Source organism: Zingiber officinale, chromosome 6B (assembly GCF_018446385.1).
Source record: "Zingiber officinale cultivar Zhangliang chromosome 6B, Zo_v1.1, whole genome shotgun sequence".
Lineage (NCBI taxonomy): Eukaryota > Viridiplantae > Streptophyta > Magnoliopsida > Zingiberales > Zingiberaceae > Zingiber > Zingiber officinale.
Genome location: NC_055996.1, coordinates 54,624,043 through 54,636,157, shown reverse-complemented (window position 1 = coordinate 54,636,157; position 12,115 = coordinate 54,624,043). Strand labels below are relative to the sequence as shown.

The 12,115-nt window shown below is 38.0% G+C and overlaps 1 long non-coding RNA gene across 1 annotated transcript; it reads left to right on the top strand.

The window, feature by feature from the left end:
- Positions 1 to 10,853: 10,853 nt before the first annotated feature.
- Positions 10,854 to 11,915, top strand: LOC121990189. Its single transcript, XR_006114494.1, has 3 exons — positions 10,854 to 11,489; positions 11,577 to 11,642; positions 11,866 to 11,915. It is a non-coding gene; the product is annotated as an uncharacterized LOC121990189 (long non-coding RNA).
- Positions 11,916 to 12,115: the final 200 nt, after the last annotated feature.

Here is a 12,115-nt window from a genome sequence, read left to right as displayed (position 1 = left end):
TATATGTATAGCAACCTAATCCATTTAGCTCACTCGGTTTGTTTAGCCCACTAGTTGAGTCGACTCAATTGACTCACCAAGTACGATTTGCCTATCTGGCCTACTTGGATTGTTTGACTAGTTCAACCTACCAAGATCATCCGATCGAGTCAGGTCATTCATTTGGACCATTTTGATCTGTTTGACCTATTAGACTATACAACTCACTTGGTCACCTGAATTTTCAAACCACTCAAGTACAAGTCTTTGTAGTTGATTTGCCCTCGGGTTTCAATAAGATTTTGGGTAGATCATCTCTTAGCAAGTTAAAGGGAGGCATTTCTATCAACTACCCGATGATGAAGTTCTCAACCTCGATTAGAATCAAAGCGATCAAGGAGTTGGCTTCCATATCGGAGAGTCTAGCCAATGAGGGTGAGCAAGGAAGAAAGGTGAGCCAAAGGAGAAGAATCGTAGGAGTTGTTCAACCAACGACCAAAGCAAGTGGACTTGTCTTAAGATAGGGAGTTCTTCTAAGGGCTATGTCGAAAGTTGAAGCTTGCGACAAGCTAGGCAAAGAAGAAGGGTCGGAGATCTTCTAGTTATGTGCAACATTTAAGGGCACCTTCACCTTATTTGTGGAAGATATACTGTGCATCCTAAAAAATGCAGTCTAATATCAGTTGCATATTCTTCATCAACAAGCACAATGTCATGATTCGATAGATAGATTTCCCGACTTGATGGACCAATGTTACGGTAACAAAGTCTAATGGGAAGTGGCTAAAGTGCATGACATCACCAACTTAAGCAAGTTTCATCCCTCTAATCTCATATGGGAAAAGGTGATTTGCTTGTCAACTTTTTCCTAGGTCAACACGGAGGAGGCAAATCACGAATGGTTACTAGCCATTAGTACAAGTGGTCAAGGCATGAGGAAAGACATGCTTAGATACGTCGAGTTTCAGCCATAAGATCTCATGTGGCAATGTTCTATGTCTTAACTATCATACCGTCCCGAGAGAACTTCATCCCTCTAACCTAGATCACTTAGAAGGTGGATATGACCAGGTATGAATTGCTCAAGTTCTTGGATGGTTCTCGGATTAAGGCAGTGATCCAAGGACCCTAGCTGAACGTCCCCAGTACTTGAGCATTTAGGCTCGGCACTTTCGAATATGAAATGATTTGCTCAACGCTGCGTTTGAGTTCCATATACCCAGATGCACACATCATTTTAGATGATGTTTTTCAAAACCAAAAGACCAAGATTACACATTACTTGCAATCTTTCATAAGTTTTATGTCTCCAAGTCTTCAACCATGTTGATACTTTTAATTTCCCTTGAGTTCACCTCGTGTTAGTCCCTTGGATGTACCAAGCACTCTAGTATGTCATGCTTCATCCCTCTCCGACGAGTCCACCATGATTTGGACCGCCCTAGAGTACACCTCTCATTAGGGACTAGTATGAGATGGCAACTAGCCAACTCGATTATGGTTCATGGCAACTAGCCAACTCGATTACGTTGAGTCATCCACCCAACTATGTGGACTGTACTCTCTAGGTCCTATGAGTTTTGTTACAAGTTCGTGCAAACTTGATGTGCATCAAGTTAAGTTTCTTAAATTCTTCGCCAACACATTAAAATAACTTGGTTAATAGGACCTAATGCAAGTATCATTGTTCGAGCATTAGTTATTGTTACTAGGAATCAAATTTGTTTATCGCCATTAGTAAGATTGACTTTTTCAATGTGTTTTCTCTCTCTCTCTCTCTCTCTCTCTCTCTCTCTCTCTCTCTCTCTCTCTATATATATATATATATATATATATATATATATATATATATATGAATGACTATTTTATTTGATATAATATGATTACATTATCTATTTTCATGAAATTGTTGTTCTAAAATTCATAATTATTCATTATTATGGTTTGCAATAACTATTTAATTAGTCCAACCAGGTAAACTAGATAAGGTGAATAGGTGATTGAGTTAGCCGAGTTATGCGGGAATTGCTGAGCAAGTTTTCAGAGATCATAAATTTTATTTAGATATCATAATAAAATAATCTACATGTTAAATATGTTAAATTGAAGTTTTTTCAAAAAATCTATATTCATTATCGATCAGTTTTGGGTAAAAAAAAGGTATCATTTAAAGTTTTTTTTTTTTTTTTTTTTTTTTTTGAAGATTTCGAATATTTTTATTACTATTTTTAGTAATTTAGTTTTAGGATTCAAGGGCATTTCTATGTAGGATTTTGGGTCTATTTAAACACATGTTTAATTATTTTGAGACAGTTTTTGTTGATTAAAAATATTTCCGTCATCTTTCTTTGAGAACAGTGAATTTATTTTATTATCTCATGATATTCTTCAATCAAATCAATAAATTTAGAAGATTATTTTCGATATTCATATAAATTAATGAATTTAATAACCTCCGCTACGTTAGCAAGCCAATTAGATTTAATAAATTAGGCAATCTAAGCTGGTTAATTAGTAGTTAGTTAGGATGGAGCAATGAGCTAATTAAGTTGATAGGCCAAACATACTGGGTAAGTCAGGTGAGTCAATTACTCTAGTTGGGTCAAGAGGTTTGCATCCACAAAGTGATCTAGCTGGTCTAAACAAATTTGGTTGTTTGGGCGAATCATGCAATCCTGACAAACCTAACTAGCTGAATAATCTGGGTAAGATAAGCAGATCAATTTAGACATAAGTAGGTAGGTCAAACAAGTTAAATAAAGTAGGTAGGGTGTTTAGTTGGGCAAGACAAATCAGGATAGTAAAACCAATAAAAAATGGCAATTCAAGTGGTAAACTTTATTAAAAGTGTATAAACACAAATAAAGATCCGAAAATTTCACTATAAATTTGATATTTCTTCAAAGATGATAAATCTATGTGAGAAATGCTATAAAGTTTATCAGTTTTAAAGAGTTGAAATTAAAAGTTAAATGTTAACATTAAATGCCCAACTATTCAAATATGCTTTAATTTTTCATGTTGATGTCTAGGAATCCTTTGGTGTAATACCTAAATTTTTAGGGTCATTACGACTTTATTTTGGATTTTTACTCCTAAAATCTCCTAACACTCAATCTCCTCTTGTACTACATATTTGGTATAGCCTTAAGTTAATATGTCTAAAAGATCCAAGAAGAACTTTAGAGGAAAGTTAATTGATAATCAACGTAATAAGATACTTATTCGCATGATGGAGCAACTTGATGGAATGCAAATTCTTCTAAATGGTGTTGAAGTCATGATTTCTCAATCTTAAGATGATCAAGTCCAAGGAGAGCATGAAGATGTTAGGGGAGCTTGACGCAGATGCATGCTAAAACATATTTTATAAATATGCACAGCGAAAGACAAATAATAATTACACTAATTATTATAACACACGTATACAAGATACAACACGTGCAAAACATAAACGCATAATAAAATTTTATAAAATAAATTTTATTCTAGTTTTACATGAAGGATGGCATGGAGTGAGAATGACATCAATCAACGATGCTATCAAGTCTCGTCTCTATCTATATCCACGCCAAGTTATCGTCAAGATGGCTTCCAAAACCATGGGCCGTGTCTCCGCTCCGGTACTAGCCGACAATCGGAGATGAGTCGATCCGAGAGAGGATCTCACCAACGGTCTGGTATCCAGCGGCATTCATAAACCAATGATACTTAACGCGAAGGTTACCCACTCACTTCAATGCCCAACGACGTTCGCAACCCGACAACACGAAGCAAGGTGAATGACAGCTGGAACACCGATGTTTGGGAGCACTGGTCAATGCTGCCAGTGGTGTAACCGACGACAAGGACTCCGGTGGTCAACAATTGACCATGTTGCTATTCGTTCTCGGATGGTGGTTGGCCGACAATCGTCGGACGCCCATCAATAGATGGGAATCGATGACCAAGCTCTATGGTGGCACACGACGCGGTAAGTGGCGATAGAGTGTGGGTATTGTTGGTGCAATCTTACTCCAAGCATTGTTTACTTTTGATATTTGGTTAAAGAAGTTTAAGTTAGGCAATGTTGGTGATCTAACATAAATGTTGAGGAAGCAGGTATGAAGACTTGGCAAGGAAAGTCCAAGAAGATAGTCTTGGCGAATGAAGTCCCGGAGCATAGCTCTTAGCAGTGAAGTCCAGGAGGTGCGGCCTCTTGGCAACAAAAGACTTAGCATGACGAAACTGAAGGAAGCACTTGAAGGCAAACACAAGGATGAGGAGCTGTGGGCTCGGAAGCATCATAAGGGTGCGAGGCTAACGGAAGATGCTTGAAGGTATAAGTGTATGTTAAGAGGTTGTTTTAAGTATGAAAGACCATGCTTGAAATGCTATACTTTCACATTAAGAACTATCAGTTGACTGGTACTTACATCAGTCGACTGATACCCGATCCTAAAATGAATAGAAAGTTGCAGTTGCCTATTAGTCAATTGTCACAAGTACCAATCAACTGGTATAATGTCGTTGGGCTAATGATGCACAGAATCCCCACAGATTTTGTAATGAACAGTAGTCGTTACTTACTACCAGTCGACTGATGTATTCATCAATCGACTGGTAATCGGGGTTTTCAGCCTCAAATATAAAAGGCTTGAGAGCTTGGAGAGAGCATATCTATTCATGCAAAAACGTTGTTAAGCTCTCTAAGTAATCTCCAAGCTTACACAACTCTCAATCTCTTCCTCCTAAGCTCATCCTTCATCTTGTATAAGGAAGAGATCATCTTGTAAAAATTTCTCCACCTTTGTACATGATTCAAGAAAGAGAATATCATAGTGAAGCTTGATCATCTACATGTGCCTTGGATTAGTCACCTCAAGGAGATGAAAACCAAGTAAATCGAGGAGTTAGCATTGCCTACTCATTATTTCGTTATTTCATTTCCATTAGTTTTGCTTCCGCTAACAATTTACAAGTAGAAATCGAAGAAAAGCTATTCACCCCGACCTGCTGGACACAAAGATTCTAACAAGTGGCATCAAAGCCCGGATCGCCTCGGAAGAACTCACCATCAACTGAAGCATCAAGGTGGCATTTCAAGAGGGATATAACTGTTAGTTGCTACTCGAAATACCATCCTAGTTCCCCTGTACAAAAATTTGTACAAACATAGAACTATCCTAGCTAGCCATGTGTTCTACTAAAGTTAAATTTGGATTGCAAACAATGCTTAACATTATTAATCCAAATTTTTCCTTTAGAAGTTAAACTTGAATTGGGAATGAAACTTAACATTTTTACTTCAAGTTCAACCGATGTGGTCTTCCTAAGTTAAACCATATTACAAAAGTTGATCAAATATCTATTTCAAGGATCGGCTTCCAAGTCAAACGTGGCAAGGCACTAGGCCTTCTTGGGTATGAGATCATCCACCACTGCCTAGACAAAGCCTTTCAAAATAATCGGATATTTAAACTTTTCACAGTAAACAAGGTTTAACAATAGAGACCTCAATAGAAACACATTATCGAAACATGAAATCGAAACGAAAATCGATAACAAAAATGATAATTAAAATCGATAACCTATTGTGTTTAGTTTTTCAAGATATATACAAAAGATGAACTAGTTATGATGCGGAAATTGATAACTAGTTATACCTCTTGTAACTTATAGACCTCTTGATCTTCTATTGTATTCCTCTTTTTATCTCGGACGTCGTGTGGGCGACGATCTACCAAGACGAGAATCCACCCAAGCCTTCTTCCTTTCAAGTTTCGGCCACCAACTTTCTCCAAGAGATGATGAAGTTCGGCCACCAACTTTCCTCCAAGGGATGCTAGACAAGAGAACCTCCTTCACTTCTTCTTCTCCTTCGAGTAACCGGCCATCAATGGATCTCCACACCAATATGCCGCCGGCCACCAAGAGGGAAAACAAAGGAGATGAGAGAAAGAGTGAGGGTCGACCGCCACCAAGGAAGAGAGGAGAAGAATAGAAGATGTATTGTTGTGAGGTGAGGCACATCTACCATCTCTTTTATATTCCTTGGTCTTGACAACTAAGAAAAGTTTTAAACATAATTTAAAATTCCTTGTATTCCTTGCCAATGACTAAAAAGGAAAGTTTTAAAATAAAAAATTAAAACTTCCTTTTCTTCTTGTCATGGCTGGCCATATGCTTGTTCTCCAAGAAAGGAAAGATTTTAAACAAAAATTAAAATCTTTCTTTTAAAAATCCCTTTTGTGGATAGTTCTAAAAATAATGTTTTATAAATTAAAATCTCTCTCTTTTAAATCCTTTTATGGATATCTATAAAAGATAAGATTTAAAATAAAACATGGTTTCAAGAAAGAAAAGTTTTATCAAAAAATTAAAATCTTTCTTTCACATTATAGATAACTATAAATAAGGAAAGATTTCAAATCTCTCTTTTATTCCTTTGTAGAAAGCTATAAAAGGAAAGATTTTAAAATTTAAAACTCTCTTTTAAAACCAACATAAAAGGAAAGTTTTCACCAAAATAAAAACTCCCTTTTATTTTCTTTTATGACCGATCTAAAAAAGAAAAGTTTTATATTAAAATCATCCTTTTAAATACTTTTAATGGATCTCTATAAAAGAAAAGATTTTACAAAATAAAACTTCCTTTTGAATTTAATGTGGTCGGCCACCCTTGCTTAGGCTCCAACCTAGGGCCGACCACAACTTGAACCCATCTAACCTTGGTTTAGCCGGCCCTAGCTTGGGCTCCAAGCTTGGCTTGGCCGACCACCTTAAGGTGGGTAAGAAGTTGGGTTTGAGTGGTTATAAGACTTTATAAATAAGAGGCTACAATAGGGACCGAGAGGAGGAATTGGTTTTGGTCTCCCGATGAGCTTGAGCTTCCCATGTTCGCCCCGAACACCCAACTCAAGTTCATCAATAATATCTCATTCCACTAAAGAGTTATTATTGCATTACCGCACCAATCCCAGATTACTATATGAGCTCCTTCATATCATGAGTGTGTTAGTCTCCCTGTGTTTAAGATATTGAATGCCCACTAATTAAATGAGTTACTGACAATTTACTTAATTAATATCTAGCTCCAAGAGTAGTACCACTCAACCTTATCGTCATGTCGGACTAAGTCCACCTGCAGGGTTTACATGACAATCCTTATGAGCTCCTCAACGGGACATCATCAACATAGATTACTAGGACACAGTTTCATTCTATAATCAACAACACACCATATAAATAATATCATTTCCCAACTTATCGGGCCTATTGATTTAACTAGCTAAATCACACCCTTTGATAAATCAAAGAAATAAATACTAAGTATATATGCTTGTTATTATATCATGATTAAGAGTACACACTTTCATAATAACAGAGGTATTATTTTTTTATATAGTCAGTATAAAAAAATATTACCTCAATTGGTCCTGCTCAATACACTCATAGTGTACTAGTATAATTTATTAGTCAAGATAAACTAATACTTAATTACACTACAACCACTCCAATGGTTTGTCCCATTCCATCTTGGTTGTGAGCAACTGTTTATAATTTATAAGGATCTTATAACATGTTCTTCTGTGTGTCTCCTCACACCATGTTATCTAAAATATAAATTAAATGACAAACTACACTTAGCATAAATGTAGACATTTGACCAATGTGATTCTTATATGTTTATACAAAAGCTAGACTTTTAGTATACACTCTAACAATCTCCCACTTATACTAAAAGACTATGCTGTCATATACCCTGTCATACATCTGATTCTCAACCCTTCAACATGCCCATCAAAAGCTCTTGCCTTAAGGGCCTTAGTGAAAAGATATCTCAGGTTATCATCTAATGCAATCTAGGTGGCAATAACTTCTCCTCATAATACGATGTCTCGTATTGGGTGGTACTTGCGCTCTATGAGTTTACTTGCCTTATGGGCTCGTGGTTCCTTCGAGTTTGCTACTGCACCACTTATTATCACAATACACTGTAATAATTTTTGGGCAAATTAGGAATCACATCTAAGTCATCATGAAGTTTCTGAGTCATACAGCTTCTATGGCTACCTCAGAGGCTGCCACATACTCAGCTTCCATGGTGGAGTCCGAAAAGCATCTATGCTTATCACTCCTCCATTATTATGGCTTTACCTCCTAAAGTAAACACAAAATCCCAAGGTCAACTTACTATTGTCCCTATCTGATTGGAAGTCAAAATCTGTGTAACACACAGGGATCAAATCATCTGCTTGGTAAACCAGCATATAATCTCTATGCTTTACGGCAGTCTAATGTCCCTGTCTTGGATTACTTTGATATCTACTAACCATGCTCACGGTAAAACAGATATCCGATCTCGTGCATAACATAGCATACATTAGGCTTCCTACAGCTAAAGCATAAGGAACTGCCTTCATATCTTCTATCTCTTTTGATGTCTTCGGAGACATCTCTTGAGATAAAGATACTCCATGCCTAAAAGGTAGAAAACCTTTCTTGGAGTCTTGCATGCTAAAACGAGCTAGGATCATATTGATAAGCACAACATTCTTTTCTTGCGATCCTTTATTACCTTAATCCCGAGAATATGTGCGCATTCTCCCAATCCTTTATTACCTTACTTCCGACAACACTTTGATATTGTTTCCAACTAACAAAATGTCATCTACGTATAGTACAAGAAATACCACCATGTTTCCATCACACTTCTTTTTTACACCAGACTCATCCGGACACTGAATAAATCCATACAACTGGATTACTTCATTAAACCGGATGTTCCAAGACCTTGAAACTTGTTTTAGTCCATAAATAGACCGATTGAGCTTACATTCTAGATGCTTTTTGCCCTTTGCAATAAACCCCTCTGGTTGCTACATATGGATGTTTTCTTCAAGACTTCCGTTAAGGAAAGTTGTCTTGACATCCATTTGCCAAACCTCATAATCCATATGAGCAATAATAGATAAGAGTATCCGGATAGACTTAAGCATAGCTATTGGCGAAAAGGTTTCCTCATAATCAATTCCCTCTTTTTGAGTATTCCCCTTCGCAACAAGCCTTACTTTGAAGGTTTTCACCTTCCCCTCTGTCCCTCTTTTCCTTTTATAGATCCATTTACATCCAATAGCTTTTACACTATTTGAAGGTTCTACTAGCTCCCAGAATTTGTTAGAATACATATATTCTTTTTCTGAATTCATTGCTCTTTGCCAAGATGCTGCATCTTTATCTTGAGTGCTTCGTCATATGTATGGGGATCAGGTTCATGTTTACCTGGGATCAAGTCCGACGACTCTCCCAAAAATATGAATATTTCAGGTTGCCTAACAACCCTCCCACTATGACGAGGAACTGTCTGTAGTTATGTATCATTTGTGACACGTGTTACAGTTTCTTGTGGTATCTCATCTTGTACTATTGGTACTAGATTAGACGTGTCATTTATTATTTCCTTAAGAATAAATTTACTTATGGGCTTGTGGTTCATTACATAGTCATCTTCTAAAAATTGGGTATTGATATTAACAATGACCTTCTAATTTTTAGGACTATAAACCTCCTTTCATTTCTCTAGGATAACCCACAAACAAGTGAACTCTTGTTAAGTGTCTCCCTTCAACATATATGTTGGACTACCCCAAATTTGAATATGCTTCAGACTAGGCTTACACCCATTCTACAATTCTATGGGAGTAGAGGGTATTGACTTAGAAGGTACTATGTTCACTTCCGTTTCCAGAGTATATCCTCAAAATGAATTTGGTAATTCTGAATAACTCATCATTGATATAACTATTTCCATAAGAGTCCAGGTACAGTCAGCTGGGATTGAATCCCGACTTCTGATAAGTGACTCCTAAACTCTCCTAAGAGGTACTCGCCACTACAATCTCACCGTAGTGTCTTGATACTTTTACCATGACATTTCTCCACATCAGCCTTGTACTCTTTGAACTTATCAAAGCACTCAGACATGCGGCACATCAAGTAAATATACTCGTATCTCGAATAGTCGTCTATAAAAGAGACAAAATATTCAAAAACACCTCTTGCCTGGATAGTTATAGGTCCACACAAATCAGAATGAACCAATTCCAACACATCTTTGGCTCTATACCCCTTAGACTTAAAAGGCCTTTTGATCATTTTTCCTTCCAAGTAAGACTCACAGGTTAGAAAGTTTTCCACCACCAATGAACCCAAAAGTTCATCGGCTACTATTCTTTGAATCCTATTCAAGTTAATATGACCTAGCCTTAGATGCCAAATATATGATTAGTTCATCTCCGAAGGTTGCTTTCTCTTATTAGAGTTAAAAGATGTGTTATTAATTTCCATTTGTTGCATCATGGGAGTTATTAGATTTATATAAATTGCCAACCAACGTACCAGAATAGATAATTTCCCTATTTTTCTTGATAACAACTTTGTTATCAAAAGAGACAGAATATCAAGTTCCTTGAATAGTTTAGAAACTGAAATCAAGTTCTTTCTAAAACTTGGTACGTAAAGACAATTTCTCAAAATCCATGTTTTATTCCTATTAGAGGATAAACATCTCCCACTGCAACAGTTGCTCCTTTTGCAGCAATGCCCATGTAGACGGTGATTTCCCCTTTATATAGTTGTTGGGTTTTCTGGAACCTCTGCAATGAATTACTGTAAAATACCGGAAATAGGCGAATATTAATAAGGGAATTTTCCGGAATTTTTGGAAATTTTTCGGGAATTTTTCGGAGCTCGTATGGATGTGTTAACGGGGACAAGAACGGGGTCCGGAAAAGCCTATTTAGGCTACCCGATTTAAGCGAGGAAAAGATTATATTTATATATCCTTTTCCTTCTTATTTCTTTATTTCTTTTCCCTTGCTTTTGTCGCCGAACCCGAGCCGTCCCCGCACCCCTTCCTTCTTCTCCCCGACGCCGCCGCGCGGCTTCTCCTTCGGAGCCCTAACCGCCGAGCCGTTTTCCTTCTCCCTCCCTCGCGTATAAGCCTCGGCCATTACCTCTTCTTCCTTCCCGAGCGCGCACAACCTCTTCTTCTTCTTCTCCTCTGCCGACGCCGACTCTCTTCTGTTGTGCCCTAACGAGCCGCGAGCCATACTGCTGCTCTTCCTCGCCGCACACCGGGACCCCCTTCCTCCTCCCTGTCCAAGCGCCGGCCACCGCGACACCCATCTCCGGCCTGTGCCCTAGACTCAGCCCCGATGCCACTGCCGGCACAGGTTTCTCAGCGTCGGCCGCCGTCGCCGTGCCCTAGCACCGCCGCCGACACATCCCCTCACCTCTTGCCGCTGGCCACAGACCGAGCAGTGCCGACCATCACTAGAGACTGCTTGTTTCCGTGCCCTAACACTGCCTTGCTGCCCTCTTTTGTGCTCTGGATCAGCAATCGGCCACTGCAGCCTCCCTTGTGCGCTGTTTGGTTGATCGCAGCCTAGCTCCTTGCCCTAAATCTGCCGAGCCCTAATTTGTTCTTCACTGCCGTGCCCTAGGTTTTCCCCTTGCTGGTGAGTGAGGTAAGCAGCTTACCTTTGTTGTTTCTTTGTATTTGATCACTGGTTGGATGCAGAAATAACTCACAGATGTGGTTGATTGATATCTAGGTTTGGTGTCAACGGGATTAAGCTGTTGTTGGAGCTGAGGAATCTGATCATTATTCGTACACTTAGGTGAGCATGTTTAGTGAATTTGGTTGGGTTCCTATGGAGGATGTTCCATGCTGTATAATTTTGTATAGGGTATTAGGTTATATCTGGGTTAGATTTAATTTTGGGGTAGGCAATTGGTTATGTTAATTAGGGTTTTCCCTAATTTAGTCTCGTGGATTTTATTTAGCTATTTAAATTCTTATGAATTTTAGCTAAATAAAAATATATATATTGATTGGTACAGGACATTGATTCGAGACGGTGTCTCGACGAGGGATCAATTTCGGATTGGACCTTTTCTATTGGAGGCGGGTACTTTTGACTTTTTGTCTTTGATATGCTTAGTAGTGAAATTAACATGTTGCATTAATTGTGTTCTTATCTGTTTCGGTAAATCACTTCCCAAATCTTGGTACATGCTTGATTGATTGATTTGTTTTACATCCCATGTATACTTTACCTGTCTATACATGCTTATAGGGGGTAGTGATATG